The sequence below is a fragment of the Excalfactoria chinensis genome, chromosome 18, assembly GCF_039878825.1.
Source record: "Excalfactoria chinensis isolate bCotChi1 chromosome 18, bCotChi1.hap2, whole genome shotgun sequence".
NCBI classification, from domain to species: domain Eukaryota; kingdom Metazoa; phylum Chordata; class Aves; order Galliformes; family Phasianidae; genus Excalfactoria; species Excalfactoria chinensis.
The window spans coordinates 1,120,710-1,137,274 of NC_092842.1; the positions used below are offsets into that span (position 1 = coordinate 1,120,710).

The following is a 16,565-nucleotide window of genomic DNA, read 5'->3' on the forward strand; positions in this document are numbered from 1 at the left end:
AAATCAACAGTGAGGGCTGCGTGCAGGTACCTGAGGAGCAGGAGATGTTGGTGCCACGTTCCACATTTTCCCAACACAGCTCTCAACCCCCAGCAGATTTCCTGAGGCTGCAACCAAAAAGACACAGCGTGTTTCTCACAGAGCCCCCTGACCCGGCCCAACTTGGCATTACCACCACGGGTTGTTTCTGACTCGTCAGAGCGAAGCGCTTTGTTCTTCCTGAGATGACTTCATGCATTTCCAACCTGTGGGATGAAGGTTTCTGAGTCATGGGCTTTCTTCACCCTACGCAAGCCCTGCCTCCTCTCTGGGTGCCTCTGGGGGTTTGGAAAGTGTTCTGAGCTTTTGTTTTGAGGGTGAGCTGCTCCTTGGCTTCCAGATTGTTGCTTATCTTTGCAATACAAAAAAGGGGCGCGTGCCTCAGACCCTGGGTCCGTCCCAACTATTTCAGATGATGTAAGGAGAGTTTCTGCCCCTCCCTGCATATCGCTGTGCACAAACAGCGCTGCAGTTTTTGGATGTTTCGAGGTCAAAATGTGCTGAGCACTGCAGACTGCCTTGGCCTGACATAACCCAGCGTCCTCAGCTCCACCAGTGCCCTGGGCTCCATCTCCAAAAGCTGCTCCACACCAGTTCTGTTAGTCCCAGGACCCCCAATGAGCCCTTTTGTGTTCCATGCTCATGCCAAAGATCCATCTCCCCCACCTCTGAATGCTGCTCCTGATGCATCCAATGTTCATTTTTTGGAGGCCCATTGGTGAAATGCATTGGTTCTCTGGCCTAGAGAGGATGGATGAAGTTCAAGTCTGGATGCAGTTCAACAGAAATTGCTTTTCCATCTCCTTGCACCTGGTGGGCTACTTGCAGTGCTGATTCATCTTAGTTCTCATCTGAGGAGTATTCAGTGACCTGCTTGGACAAGCCAACCCGAGAGTTATAAATAAATCCTTGGGTAATCTCACTCAAATGCTAATAAGCTAATGGGCAGTTATGGTTTCCAATAGGAAGAAGACCTGTCCCAACAGGCAGAGCCTTCTATTCCTGGGTCTCAATGTTTTGAGGTCATGTTATTACTCACGTCCTCTCGCTGGGGGCTGTGCAGTGCTGGTGGGGTGGGTTAGATGTGAAATGGGGAACCTCACAGACACCTGGGGGTGGTCAGCACCTGTACTGATGCAAACACACTCTGAGGGACAAAGGGGGAAACGCACTGATCTGCCTCACGGCTTGGATGTGGTACTGGCTGGAATGAAGGGGATTAAAACATGATGCCAAATGTTTGATTTTGGCATTTAACATCACTGCTCACCTAACACTCGGGTGCATTTGGTGGCACTTTGCGTGCCGAGCTGGCCCAAAGGCTGTGTGCTGTGAGTGGGAGGATGCACTGCTAATCCCATCCTGACTCATTCGCGTGCAGGGACTGAGGCTGTCCCAAGGGCTCAGGCACCACAGGGCAAAGCTGCAGCAGCTGCATGTGATAAATGTTCCCGTCGTGGGCTTTGTCAAAAGTGTTTGCGTGGTTCAGCCAGAAGGATTTTGCACCGGCCGTGGGAGGCGGATGCCCGGCTGGGATGCTGAGTGTAGATTCAGCCATCAGAGCTGAAGGAAGAGCCGTCTTACCCCAGTGGAGTCTCTGTCACAGTGATTTACAAGGGAGAAAGAGCAGAAGTTGCTTGTCTTGTGACTTGAAGCTGACCATCATTTTGTTCCTCCAGGAAGGGTAAAGAAGGCAACATTAGGGAGTGCAAAAGGCAAGGGGGAACATCAAAGAGTGGTTTTAAACTTTGAGTTTGTGCCCTTTGCTTCTGCTCTGTGGTGGCTCCAGGCTGCTGAAGAACACCGTGCAGAGCTACAGAGACAGAATCATTACGATGGGAGAAGACCTCTAAGGTCTAGAAGAAGTGGAGTCCATCTCCACCCCTTCCAGGAGCACAGCTGAATTACCCTTACCCGTGCACCCACAGCTGACCCGACACTTGCCTCAGCTGATCAATCAGAGGTTCAGGCTGTGATTACCAGTTTCCCTTACGTATTATATGTTATATTATATATTATATTATACAGTGGCCCTTCCTGTGGTAGGGGGCTGGAACTCCATGATCCTTGAGGTCCCTTCCAGCCCAAGATGCTCCATGATTCTATGAAGTTAGCAGCTAAATCTTGTGACTTGAAGACAAAAAGAGTTGGAGGCCTCTCCAGCAGGTCTGTGGGCATTCAGCCCTTTCAGGCTCTGTTCAGTCAGCATAAGGCATAAGGAATTTGAACACAAGCAGTGGTTTTCTTCCTTTTCTGGGCATACCTGGGATGGAGCTTGCCAGAGCAAGTGCTGAGGTTTCCTGGGGCATAGTGCTGAGATTGCACAGGATTGTAGCAGAATCTGGGGTCTCCCAGCCATATATGGATGGATTGGGAAGGCAGCAGAGTTTACCTGTCCTCAGGCTCCATTCCTGTTCTTTATAGCAGATATGTGGATCTTAATGAAGGTTACACTCTCAGAAGCATCAAAATATCTAGAGGGAAAGCCTTGTGATAGACAGCTGTAATGCAGGGAGCGGAACTGGGAAGGAGCATGCTCCCACATAGCAGTGCATGCCTGCGGGTATGGGGTGCTGGGGCAGAGTCATCCCTGGGCAGCTGTGAGTCAGCCCAGCTCCTCCCACGGCACCTTCACTCATCATCATCTTCACACAGGTGGGTATTTATAGCACAGGTAGGAGTGGGGAGAGAAATCTGAGATCAGCTTCCCATACAGACACATAAATCACCCCAAGAGTTCAGCTCCGGGGCTCTGCTTTAACGAGAAAGAATAAAAGCACTGTTGTTATTAGTAATATTTTTATTGATATTATTTTGTCGGGCTGCTGTTTGAATTAAAACCATCTTTGGGCAGAGAGGCTTTTTTTTTCCATGCAGTTCCAGCTTTCAGAGCTATCCCAGCAGGCTGCAGGGGACATGATGCCTCACATGGGAGAAAACCTTTTCTCCAGCACTGCTCTGCTGAGAAACCATCCCGACAGTCTGCCCAGAGCTCTGCTTGCCATCCGAGCTGCCAGGAGACCTCCAGGCCTTCCAGCAAAACGCAGCAGGAAAGCCAGGAGGGTGCTGTACCCAGCAAGGGTGAGAAAATATTTACCACGCCCGAAGAAAGATTTAGCCAAGAGGTGGCTGCTGGTGTGCGCTGCCATCGTCCTCCTGCAGGTGCTAACCGAGGAGCCTGAGCAAGGACTGGCAGGGGGAAAGGCTCCTAAGGAGCAGCCCTGCATGCAGCATGCACGGCTCAGGGCTGCACACCTCGGAGCTGCAGAGAACCGCTCCAGAGAAGACGGAGCTGCTCCAGAGGCCCTGGCAATCACTCTCTCATCAGCTTATGGGCACCAACCCCTCGTGCAAACCACGGATGTGCCACAACAAGCTGGAAGACAGCAGCGCGCCTTCTGCAGGCATTGCCTGGCTGGTTTATCCCATGCAGAGCACTGAGCTGCAATGAGGAGCAGGCCTGCTCCTGCTCCTGCCCATCTCTGCTGCAGCACTGCCAGCTGCACCGTGAACTGCTGCTCTCCTCCGAGGGACACGAGGACTCTGGATGGTGACACGGAGCTGCTGGTGGCCAGGGAGGCACTGAAGACAGCCCAGGGCTGCAGTGAGGACTGTGCACGTTTCAGTGCTGATCTGAGCTGGGAATTGGACCAGATGATCCTTATGGTTCCCTTCCAACTCGGGATATTTCATGACTGATTCTTGATTTCTGACTGATTTCAGATCGCGTTGCCAGGAGCTGTAATGAAAGGCTGCGTCGGGTTTGTACTGCACTAACCTTCCTGTGGCTGCGGCGTAGCCCCTCTCTGTGCCTCTGTTTGCATGCTGTAGTTGTGCTGGCAGTTCTCACAGATCACAGCTCAGCTCTGGGAGATACAAGAGCTCACAACGTGAGCTTTTCTCCCCTCTGTAGGAATAAAGCTGCCGGGATCAGACCTTCACAGTGTGCATCAACCGAAACTTTTGAGCTAAGGTTTGCTGGGTTTGCTATGCTGTTGTGTGTCCAGATCTGCTGACCGTCCTGGGGAAATAAAACCACCCAACCAGCAAGAACCAGGGGGGCGGGAGGGGGGGGTCGGAGCCACAGCGGCGCTGGAGCACAGACTTGCTGGTGCCAGCAGAGGGAGAGGGTTCATGGAGCTGGGTCACAAGAACTGCAGCACGGGGCTGAGATGGCTTGGGAAAGAGCTGGGCCATCACTAAAGCAAACCAAGGGAGGTGACGGGAAAGAGCTGTTAGAAGGGGAAGTTGAGCCAGAGGTCACCAGAGGGACCTTCTGACCTACACTTTCACTGTTTCCATGTTTATCATGGGGTTACTGGGAGTGTAGAATGATCTGTGGCTCTGCAGTGTGAAATGTGGGTTCACAGACTGGTCCGGGCCATCATGACCTGTGAATGTAATGGCATCAGCCCCCCATCCTTTGGGACACGGAGGGGAAGATGTGCGATCACGGGGAGGGACCGAAGGTGGAGTTTTGCATAATGCTGGAATTCTAACGGCTGTTGAAAATGAAAAGGGGGTTCAGCAGCGGTGGGGACGGGGTGAGATCCTGCAGAGCTCGGTGTAAACGCGAGAGGGCGGCAGAGACAGAACCTCAGCAGCAATCCCAAGGCAGCGCCCTGCCGTGTCCGGAGCCGCGAACACCGGAGTGCAGCGGTGCAGCAGAAGATGCTGAGGATGCGCTCAGTGCCTTTTACAGCTGGTTTGGTGGGAAAGTGAACCTGTGCGTGGGGTGTGACCCAGCAAAATGGAGACAGAGAGCCCTTAAATACAGCATCCCCATCACCAAGCCTTAGGACAGGGCCCATCCTGGCTGCGGGCTGAAGGATGCTGCCAGGCATGCACATCACCACGGCTGTCCAGAGCTACGAGCACCAGCTCCAGCTGAGCTTGCAGGGGATGGGACAGTCTGCAGGATGGACTGTGTGGTACCGGGGAGGGATGACGTGGCTGTGCGCAGTCTCAGAGCAGCACACCCAGGCAGGCTCTGCATCTGGGGCATGCCAGGACGCAGCCCTGTGTTTGCATTCCTAGCTCTGTGCAGGGCTTGGGGCTCCTGGGAGCCGCTTTTTCTGCAGGAGAGCCCCCTGCAGCCCAGCTCTGCGGCCTTCCCGGTCCACACATTCCCAGTCCTTCTCCTACCTCTCCTTCCTCAAGCCCTCTCCTTACCCAGGGCTCTTTGAGCCGCTCAGCTCTCTTCCTGCTGCCCTGGACAGAGTGCTAACAGGACACTCTCTGGCACTACCAGGAGCTCTGTGGCAGCTGTTTTGTTCTGCCCAAGGCTGGGGCACGAGGGGTAGCGATGCTGCTGCATGCAGAGGCGTGCTATGGGAATTATAAACACAGCTGCTTTCATTAGACACATTATTCACCCTCCGTCTCGCTCTAATCCAGCCTGTCGGACTGATGATGTCTCAGGAGCGTAGTGAAGAAAATATTACCATGCTGAGCCGAGGGTCCAGACCTGGACACAGCGCTCCGGACACGGTCTCAGCCGGGCAGAGCAGAAGGGAGCAGAACCGCCCAGCTCCCGGCCCGTCGGCCCCAAGAGTCACACGGGGTCGCAGCCCTGCGGTGTGCTGAGCGGCCCACAAGGACACACAGCCCGGCCCCGAGACACGCCAGGACGACGCCGGGCGCGGAGCGGACGCGGCCCACGATCCCGCTCCGCCCGGCAGCGGTCGCTTTAAGAGCCGCGAGGCCGCCGCCCCCGCTCTCGCCCGCCCGGCCGTGATGCAGCGCGCCCGCCCGCCCGCCGCCGCTCCGGCTCCCAGGTAAGCGCCGCGCTCGGCACCACCCCGCACCGCCGGCACCGCCGGCACCGGGGGAGGCGCTGCCCGGGGCGGCCGCTCCGCCCCTCCCGGCTCCGGCTGCGGGGCCGGTTCCGCCGCGGGCCTCTGTCGGGCCGTGCGGGCTGCGGGGTCCCGCGTGCCCTTATGGGGGCGGTGAGGCCGGGCCGGGGCTGTTGGTTCACTCACATCCCACAACTCGTTTCTCCTCGCCCTGGCGCTGCTGGCTGCGCTGATCGCCTCGTGCTTCTCTCCGCCTTTCTCTTTTGAACTCTCGGCTTTGTTCCTCTCTTTAGGAAGGAGAATCCAAGCCTCGTTGTTGTTGTTGTTCTTTCTTCTTGAAGTAGGTTTCCGTGGGAGAGCTCTGCTTTTGTTTGCCCCCCGCTGTCTGATGCTCAGTATGGGTTTGCTGCTTGTGCTCTCCATGCTCCCCCGCGGTGCAGTGGGTGCCCACGGCTCCTTACCCGTCTGGGCTGGGAACTCCTCCGGTCTGGGGCTCGTTGTGGGTATAGATAAAGTAGGAGCGCCTATGGCTGCAGCACATCAGCTTTAAGCCTAAAGGGAAGGGGAGAGGAAAGCAAACGTGATAAAGCAGAACTCTGGGTCCTTTGCTGGGGGCAGAAAGGGCAAAGTGTGTTGTACCAACAGGTTGGGTTTTGTCACTGCTTCCTGTATTTACCTGAGACTGAAAGGTGCAATGCTTTGGAATGCTTGGAGTCAAGTGCTGAGCTCTGACCTATTGCTTTGAATGGCCTCTGTTGACTATCTGTTACCATCTTTGTTACCATCCTTGTATGGTTCCACCTCGCACCTTTTCACTCTGATTTTCAATTCATTCTGCTTGTTTCATAACAGTTACTTTTGCAAAGCTGAACTGCAGATAGGTGCTGGGAGTAGTGAATAATCACTTCCCTTGGAATAATCCCATGCTGAGCAGAGCCAAGGATTCCTCATGATCTCTTGTTAGAGACGAGCTGACTTTATTTTTTCCCCTTCCTGTGTGCTCTGTTGAACGCTGGAGGGTGATTTCTATCCAAGAATTTGAAAGAAAACCTTCCAAAGGCCTTAATGTCCAACCAGGGGCAGTACGGAAAGGGCTGCCTGGGGGCTGCTGCTGGGAGCAGCTGATGTGGGGTGGGTTGGCTGTGATGGAAGTCAGGCTGCAGCTCTGAGTTGCAGGCGTGAGCGTGATGCTGCTGAGTTGTTCTGCATCACTTTAAGCAGCTTTGGGGTGAAGACTGCTTTCTGGAGAGCTTGTTGTTCCCTCACTTCTCTGCAGAACTCCTCTTTTCCTTGGGAGGGTTTGTGTGATGGCTGTGAGGAAATGCTCAGATGCGGATCCAAAACCCAGAAGCACAGAAAACACATCCATGTTACTGCTGTTCCCTCTTTAATGGGTTCCTTTTCCGGATGATGTTCAACTTGCAGTTCTGAGGGTTCTTTTATGCTCTGAGTGCTTAGAATGAGAGTTTGCATAGATCCGTGGTGCTTGCATCCTGCAGAGAAGGGATGCTGCAGCTAGGTGCTGGCAGGCTGTCTGTGTCTCACTGCCTGCCATTGTGTGGGAGGAAAAATGGCTGCCTGGTTGTGTGACCCCAATGGGGAGAAGAGCAGCTGGGGTTTAACAAACTGGTTAGAACCGTGTAGGCCCCCCAAATTCTCCCGAGACATCTCTGCTTTCCTAGAAGCTTCCTTTAACAAGCTGATTTCTCAGGCTGATTGCTTGCAGATGAGATCATGCAGTGTGTTTTGCAGGGAAAGAATCCGAACTTAGACTGGTGAGCCAGAAAGTTTTAACACACAAGTCACATGCCCAGTGTCCTCATGGCACATACAAAACACCAGAGACTACGAAAGCATCTGTCTCAGAGCAGCTTTGTGCTCTAAAAGCTGTCTGAAAACACAGCGTGCCAAGGGATGCTCTTGAGCGCTGGGTCCTGTTGCTTGGACAGCAGCAGGATCGAGAGCAAGGAAGTGTTTCATCTTCCCTTAGCTCTGTTTCTCTCTTTAGTGCGTGTGGTGCTGGGATAAGCCCAAGCCAGGGAAGGTTCTCATCTGCCTTAATTCCACAGACGCTTTTCTGCTGGCATCCGCAAAGGAATTTGTGTAGGATTGATGGTATTTTTACTGCTAATGCATCAGAACTTACTCAACAGAGAAAACTTAATGGCAGTGTTCTGCTGCAGAGGATCCCACGTCTCTGGCCCTTGCAGAAAGGACCCTGTTTTCCATTTCTCTCAATGGCAGCCGGGTTGAAGGTGTCCTTCATAGAAAAGCCTTTTCTTCCAAAGTCACCATAGCCATAGTTGATGAATGTTGTGACTCCTGCAAAGCTGTTGTGAGGTGATGGTGGTGGTGTGTGCTGCCAGCCGATGGGAATGAGCTGAGTTTGGATGCCAGGAGCTTTAAGCACAAGTTGTTCTATAAGGCAAGGTGGGAAGGTGCCTGTCTGAGTGCAGGGCCTCTCTGAGCCTGATGCGATTTCTTCTTCCAAATCAAGGAATTACTTATTCAAAGCTGTTTGATTTCTGGGAGGGTGTTACTGATATTGGTGATGGAAATAGGAGATGAGGGGAGCCACTTAATTCTAAAAAGGAAAAGAGGGAGTTAGGCTGTTGTAGCAGAAACGTTAAGTCGTGGCTTGAAGCAGTGATGGAGCACCTGGTGGGAAGGCAGGGCCAACCCAGGGGAGCTCAGCTGCATGCAATGCACCTAAATGACTGGAAGGGATGAAGCCAGGATCCACCCCTTCCCAGCCCTCATTTAAGGGTTGGCAGTGGAGGTGAGGGCAGCTCTGGCTGGAGGTCCCTGTGTACCTGAGGCCTTCCAAAGGTAAGCAGCTCTTTTCCTTCGTTTTTGTATCTGCTGCATTTGGGCTCATTCTCATTTGCTGTAGCTGAAGACTTTGCCACCCTGCTATTGTCATTCTATTATAGCATCACACCTATGCAGGGAAACTTCCAGTCCTAAACCTGGGGTCTGCCCATGTGTTGCTCCTGGATGGGCTCTCTCAGGTTGGCACCCAGGCTGGCTGCTCCTCTGGGGCTGTCTGGATGTGATGGTCTCTGCCCTGAGCGGTGCTGTTTACACCTTGTTGTGTCTGTGGAGCTGCTAAAGCTGCAGCCCTCTCAGAGCTAATGCTCACAGAATGCGTGAGCAAAGCATTGAACTGGGTGGAGTTGTACCAAAATTTGGACTCGGGGCCTTGTCTGCTCCTCGTGCAGCAGCTCTCTGGGTGTTTGCCTGGATCAGCTCCTGGCGCAGATGATGCTCTCCTGACCTGAGCTGACTTTCCTCTCTTGATGCTCGGGTACCGTGCCCAAATCTGACCGTAATGCTGCGCAGCACAGAGCTCCAGGTGTTGGGTGAACCTGAAATGAATTTGTTCCTGTCAGGGGCTGACAGGGTAGTGCTGGCTTCATACCAGGGTGAGAAGACAAGGAGAGGGAGGGATGAAGTCAACCATTGTACTCCTTCCCCAGGATTGTTGTACATCCCGAGCCTGCCAGCTGCAATTTGGAAGCCAGAAGAATAGGGTGGGGTATTTTCTTCCAACCAGATGAATTGACGCAGTGAAAACGAAAAGCTAGTTGAGTTTCTCTGGGAATAGCCTTTAAGGTGTAAAAATGTCCCACCCGTCGGTAATGGAAAGCTGCAGGAGAGTGCAAATACAGAGACAAGGCTTGCAGAGCACAATGGCTTTTCAGCTTTCCTTTTGCTTGAAGGATGGGAATCGGGGCATGTTCTGTTGCCTGTATCATTTGGTAGTGGTTGCCTTCCTTTAGGTTTCATTGTCCATCTGTATTACTGCTGTGTTATTTCACTTCAGTTTGTTGCTGCACACACACAAACTGTAGCAGCAATAGCTGGAGTGTGGGCATTCTCTAAATGGCAGCCTGTGCTGAGTGCCTTCCAGTGAGCTCAGGGCTGTTCCCCAGTTCCTGACAAGCTGTCACATTTCCATGCACGGCAACGTGAGCTTCCAGGAATGCTGCTTTCATTTGTGTTTGTAGTGGAGCTGAGCTGGGGATGCGTGTGAGAATACGTGTGGTGTGAGCCCGCAGTGCCGTGTTATTGTTTGGGATGAGGTGTTGGCCATGTGTGCTGTGATTCAGCTGTGGGAGAGAGCAGCACCAACGCCAGCCATGCAGCAAGCTGCTCGCTGCTCTGCTGGATGTGGGTCCCAGTGCTGCAAGCTCATCCCATGCACTTTGTTCTGGAGAGCGTATGTTTTGCTTTTGTCTGGACTGTGATGGATACCATTCAGATATCCTTCCTCTCCCCATCACTTTGATGCCGTCTATCCATTTAGTTAGCAGCGATCTTCTGTTTTCTTCCATGTTTTGGAGCAGTGAAGGCAGGGCCTGGTGCAGACGTGCTCCTTCACCCCGAGGACTGATTCTCTGTGATTAGCAGTGGTGTTTTTTGACCTCATCCCAGTGCTGGAAGGACAGTGAATAGCAGCCGTACTTCTGAGACGTCCCCAGAGCACAAACTGAGTGGGAAAGGATTTCTTTCAAAATTGCTGCAAGCTTCTCGAGAGCTGCTGGCTGCCTGGCTTCTTGCTTGCGTTCTTTAGTCCTGTAAGCTTTTGTGTTTGAGTACATGGCTGAAGTTAATTGCCGAGAAGAAATCTCTTATGAAGGGTGCAATTTGTGTAGGCTGATGCAGTGTGCTGACCCTGCCTGAGACCTCTGCAGTGCATCACAGCACAGAAACTGGTGTGCCACTATCCCTGCCAGCACACAAATAGTCCTTGTGTCATCCTCATCAACCAGGCTTTAGTACAACCTGGAAAGATCTCCTTGGAGAAACTCAACGTGAGTCTTTCCTGCAAGTGTTGGCAACAATTCTGCATCATCTCCGTCTATCACAGCAACTGGGAACCCTGGGTGGAAAGGACACCTGGAGGTCTTCAACCCAACCTGGGTGGAGGTGGGACCATCTCCAGCATGTGATCGTTCCAGCCATGGCTTTGTCTGGTTCAGACTTGAAAACGAATGGGCATGGCTCAGGGTGCCGTGCTGGATCAGCTTTTGTTTGCTTTTCTTTGAGCTGCACCTACTGCACCACCCTACAGTGTGGGTTTAGGTTTGGATTACCTCATCCTGCAGGTTTCAAAACGTTTCAGCGAACTGTTAGGAAATGTCCCACTAGGGCTAATAGTGTGTAATGTATCCGAATCCTCCTGTCTTTGCAATGCTAGCATGGGAAATATGAGCTGATCCTAGTGCTGTTTCTACTGAATTCTGGGTGAGGTGGTTTCCTTGTGTTTACACGGGCTGTTGCAGATGAAGCAGTGCTTGCAGGACACATCCCATTGCTCAGAGGGGCATAAGAGTGTTTTCCACACAGCATCCGTTCTGGGATGTGCCCAGATGGGATGAAGGCTTGGCACAGGATGGCACTGTGACCATTCCCTGCCCTGGGGCCACACGTGGGCTCCGCGTGGGCCAGCTGTGAACCCAGGCTGAGGCCACCCATACACAAGGCATGTTGTTGCCTTTCATCTGCCCGTCCCAGCCCCTCGCAGTGGGAGGGGAGTGTTTTTCCCCAGAGTCTGTGTTCCTTTCAGAAAAACACGGGGTCACGAGTTGAGCCTGCCTGCTGGAGCACCCCTCTGAGCCACCCATGGCGTCCTGGGTGCTAATGAGAGCAGCATGGCTCTCAACATCTGAGAAATAAGCTTGTCTCATGAAATGGCACCAGCTTCAGAAAGGTGATGTGGGCACAGCGAGGCCAGAGCAGGGGCCTTCGGTGTCATCTGGACTGGGCCACTTTCTTTGCACAAAGCTGGGGATTGCAACATCCCTGTGCTGCCTTGGGCTGGGATGGCTGGCTCTGCAGGGGATGGGTGCTGGGGGTGAAAACAAACTGAGCCTCTGCTGCTGGACTGAAATGGGGCTGTTCTGCTGTGCACTGGCTGGGGTTGTGTGTGGTGGTCCTGTTTGAGTGTTGTGCATGGTTCCAATCTCTGCCTTATGCCATGTGGTGAGACCCACTTGGTGTACCAGCCCATCTAAGCTGCTCACTGAGAGCCTTCCTAGGCCTATTGCTTGCATACCAGGTGATGAAAAGGGCTGGGAGTGCTGGATCCTGTGACCTCCTGGTGGTCTGAAGGTGGTGGTCCTTGCTGAGGAACTGCAGCAATGTGGCCACTGCTGTTGTCAGCTGCTATCTGCATGCTGGCTTGTGCAGAGGGCAGGTTTGGGGTCATGTGGCTGGAGGGTCCTGGAACAACTGCTACAAACACATCAGCAAGAGGCTGGCTCTGCCTGACAGTCCTTGTTCTGACCTGCCTTCTGTACACCAGAAGTGTTACGGGGGTCTGTGCTGTAAGAGCTGTAGTGGCAGTGCTGCCAGGAGCTGAGCACAGCCCCTCCAGTTCTGCTGGCTCCACGTTCCCTGCAGGGAAAAGCATCCCACGTGCTGTTGCTCTTTGCTGAGGCTCAGTCTGTGCTTGTGGTTTTCTGGGCCTCTCTGCTTCTCTTTCTTGGGGAAAAAAATCCCCAGTGAAGGCAGCTTGTTAGCTGTTCCAGGTCTGGAATACACACACTCAAATGTTGGTCTTCCTGGTGCAACCTGCACAACAGCGATTAACGTGGGTGACGTCTGGGAGAGAGCAGTAGATATAGAGAAGTATTGCTGTAGGTGAGGGAGGGCTTGGCTCAGGAGCTGAGCAGCTCCACCATCATCTCTCCTTGTGCATTCCTCCTTGCTCCAAACTCACTGCAGAGCTGGAGGGCAGAAAGAGCAGCAGGCAGTGACAGGAACAAGAACGTGTGTGAACAGTGCTGAGTGCTGTTGTGGGATGCTGGAGGGCACGTGGCTCACTGTGCAAGGCAGGAGGTGTCCCGCTTGGGCAGGTCTGGTGTCCAGGGATAGGGAGGGATGGCTGATTGCAGATCATGTTTTTTCTCTGCTCCGTTCTGACTGTTCAGTTGGCGTAGATGGCCGAGGGAAAGTGTTTACAAACGTCTGTGCTGAGCACTGCTGTATGCCAGGAGTTTGCTCCTTGTCTGGGTGACGTCTTTGCTGGGCCTTCTTCAGTACAACTACAGAGAAGCTGATCTCGCTGTGCTTGTTCTGACCTGCAGGTGTAAGTCAGCACAACTTGCCTTCATTCTGCTCTCGTTCCCATCTTTGAGACGGCCCAGAACAACGTAACAGCTGAGGAATGTGCTTACAAATAGAGCAAACAGAAGGCTGCTAGGTGCTGCTGGTTGAAACTGAACGGACAGCATCACAGCTCCAAGTGAGAGCGGTTCTGGGGGCTAGGCAGGAGGAGTCCCTCCTTTGTTGTGTGGCTTTCCTTCCTCGGGAGCTTTGTGCACCATAAAGAGGGATCTGCTGGGCTGTTCAATGCTGTCAGTCTGCCTCCAGCTGCTCGTTAAGTTGCTTTTCCATTAGTACCAGTGGCCTTTCACTTCTCATGCTGCCGCCTGATGCTGCAGCAGCCAAGGGAGCTTCCTGAGTTTGGTGCACGTTGCTCCAGTTCACCAGCTGCGAATCTCAAATCTCTCCTTTGTTGCTTGGACTCCCCAAACTATTGATGTTGTTTTTTAAACACCAGAAGCAAAAGCTACTCTTAAGGCTGCTGAAACGTGCACAAGTTGTCAATAATTAACGGTACTTTCAAAGCGTTATTTTTGCAAATCATTTTGAGAGCACTTTGAATCTCTTCTGATAATGCTCCCGGAACGTTTCTGGGCTGTGAGATCCCACACGGGCACCTCCAAAGCTGCCAGATTGCGCCACGGTGGAATAAACGTGTTGGTGTCTAAACTTGTGTGTGGAATGTCAGGATCCGCTGCTGGGTCTTCATCTGCTCCTCGCTCTGATCTTTGCTGAAGCTGAATGCAATCTATTGGAGGCCTGGCCTGGTGCTGGTTCTGCTTCTTTGCAGTTTGGAAACCGGCTCGTGCTGCAGAAAGCAGTTCTGTGCAAAACCGAAGCAGGGTCTGTTGATGTTATTTCTAGTCCTTTGAGAAAGATGACTTACCGGTCACATGTGCTGTATGAGGTCATTAGGAAGCCTCTCAAATACACAGTTTGAGAGCCGATGATGCCATGGCAGAAGTATGCTCCCTCTGCGATGCGAGATGCAGAGCTCGCTGAAATGCTCGAGTTTGTAATAGCTTTGAGTGGGATCTGTTATCGTGCATATTTGGGCTCATTCCAGTGGAAAAAGCACCGCTTTTTTTTGCTCTATGCATAGGATTGATTAGCGAACGTACACGGTGGGATAAAGTTACATTGCAGAGGGCATCCAGCAGAGAGGCTGTTGCTGTGCTCAAGGCGAGTGAGTCCAAGTGCCAGCTCAGCAGATTTCTTAGCAGTGCTTTGTGTCTCCGCGGCACCGGCTGTCCGCTCAGAGATCGGTCCGTGCTCCTCCCAGTGCTGGGGGGGAGCCGGGGCTGTTTTGTTAGTGTTCATGTTGCTTCTGTAATGACCGTCTGCTTCGTGATGCTGCTATTGGGGCCCGTCCTGGATTACTTGCCCTGCACTCCCAGAGCTGCCTTCTGCTCGTTGCTGTCCGTCACCCAGAGGGATCCTGTTGGTCCCAGCTTGGTCTGTGAGCACTGCTGTGCAGATTCTGGCAGAAGGGTGGATCCTGCGTGTTTGGTCTGAATCAGTTGCACCCATTTGGGGTAGAGCTTCCCATGCACAGAGATGTCTCGTGTCTGTGTTTCTCCAGCTATTGCTGGTCATGTGCTGCCCCAAACGGAGTGAACCCTAGTGTCTGTCCCATCGTCTGGGCTGATCGATGCACCAAGACGTGTTATCTCTTCCTGTATTTCTAAAAGAAAAGGAGGCAAGTGCAGGATCTGCCGGCCTCGCTGTGTGGGATTCCAGCCCCAGGGGAGCAGCAGGGCTGTGCTCTGTGCTGAAGGTCCCTCCTGCCCTGCTCTTATTGCTGTGCCCTCCTTCCAGGACAGACTCCAGCAGCAAACCTCCAGGTGACTGAGGAGCTCTGTGGCCTCCCTGTCACCTGCATTTAATAAGTGATGAGTTGCTCCTTTGCTTTCTACCTTCCCCCACGGGCTGGTGAAGGATTTCAGGTGTGTTGCAGTGACAGCCGTGTCTTTGCTTTTTCCTGTCCGTGTTAAACAAGAAGGTGCAAGCTGGCAGGGCCGGGCCTGGCCTGCCTCTGAGACTACACGGGCCCTGCTTCCTGAGCAGGAGAGCTGCTTTATGTTGTGGTTTTACTAAATGAATTCAAAGCTTGGCCTTCCTCCAGGCTGAGCCCGGGCCGGGTGCCAGCAGAGCAGCCCCTGGGGAGAGCGCTGGAGCGAGGAGGGGCCGGCGGAACAGGGAAGAGCGGAGGAATCCGAGGAGGCAGCTCTGCCTCGCAAACAGCTCCCTGCCCATCTGCTCGGCCGGCAGTCGCTATAGGAACCGCGCTGATAGAGGCAGGGCCATCTCTTGGGCCCGTCCGTGTGCGCGGAGGGAGGGAGCGGGGAGGAGTTACTCAAGTTTGAACACATCGTGCTGCTGGAGAGCGGCGAGGAATGTCGGCAGGACGGGCCGGCTGCGGCCGTGGGGCACAGAGGACGCGTTGCGGTCACTCCCCGACCTCGGCAGACCCCGGGCGAGGCAGGTGGGTGGGTGGGCACGTGGGGGCTTCGCGGCGCTCCGCCGGCGGCCCTCGGCCCCGCTCCGACCCGACGCGGCCGGCTGTGGATGCGGCCGGGCTGGGAGGCGAAGCTGGCGCTGAGCCCCGCTTTCCTTCCGTGGCTGCGGGGGGATTCGCGGAGCCGGCGTTGGGTTCACAGCCGTTCACAGCCGTTGTGCCCACAGGCAGGTCTGGGGGCTGGCCGCGTTCCGGGGCTCCGTGCTTCTCTGCCGCTCCCGGTGTTGCCCGGTGGCACATCTCGGGGTGCTGCAGCTCCGCGTCCCGGCAGGGGTTAATCGCGGGGCTTTCCGGCAGCGGCGGCTCCTGTAAGTGTGGTTCCTTCCCTGGTAAACCCCTTTTGTTTCAGGTGCCGAGCACTTTCCCAAACAGCCCCGTTCCCACCGAGGAGCCGTGCAGGGTGGTTGCTCTTCGCTCCGCGGGTTTTTATTTAATAGTTTGGCTGAAATTCCATCCGCTCTTTGTGTGCCGCAGAGCACAACGCGGCTGTGGGTTTGTTCTGTTAAGGAGTGGATGGTGCTGCTCTCTTTGCAAGGCGCTGCTGAAGGCTGCACAGACACAGAGCTCCAACCATGAGACAGGGAAATGTTGGAGCCGGGCTGCAGGCAGAGAGCAGCCCGACCTGCAGCACAGAGCTCTCTGCTGGCCTTAATTATGGGTTTGCTTATACCTGCCTGAGTGAGGGCTTGCAGCCAGCAAACCTCACCTGTTGCTGTGCTGACGGAACCGCAGCTGTTCTTACTGTGGAGATCCACTGCCCGTGTTGTCCCCAATGAGTCCTGTGTCGCTTTGCGGCATTGCATCCCAGAGGTGTAACATGTGTGGTGTGGAATTTCATTTCCTCAGTTTCAATTTGCTGTTTTTAATTTCAGTCCTGTACGGAAAAGGGGTAAACGAGATCCTCTATTCGGTGCAGACACAGTCGTTTCATACATTTTTATTTCTCATATTTCTCATTGCCTCAAACAATCCCGGGACGTGCAGCTTTTCCTACCCCTCCCTGCCTTCAGGTCCTGCTGTGCTGCCTCTCCATGGCTGCAAAATGCTGCCAGATCTTCCTCAGTGTCCTTGTTTTGCTTTGTTTGTAAACAAACCGTTTG

At 53.8% G+C, this 16,565-nt stretch overlaps 1 protein-coding gene across 9 annotated transcripts in view; it reads left to right on the plus strand.

Annotated features, from left to right (window-relative positions):
- Positions 1-5,736: 5,736 nt before the first annotated feature.
- LOC140260344 (discoidin domain-containing receptor 2-like) overlaps positions 5,737-16,565 on the plus strand; it is a 33,423-nt gene continuing 22,594 nt past the window's right edge. For 2 of the 9 annotated variants that reach the window (XM_072352621.1, XM_072352627.1), the window contains exon 1: positions 5,737-5,816. The gene's annotated coding sequence lies outside the window, so the exon portion shown is untranslated. Of the gene's footprint in view, positions 5,817-6,054; positions 6,175-15,130; positions 15,433-16,565 lie in introns of those variants that run through there. The other 7 variants (XM_072352620.1, XM_072352626.1, XM_072352622.1 and 4 more) reach the window with 6 other exon arrangements.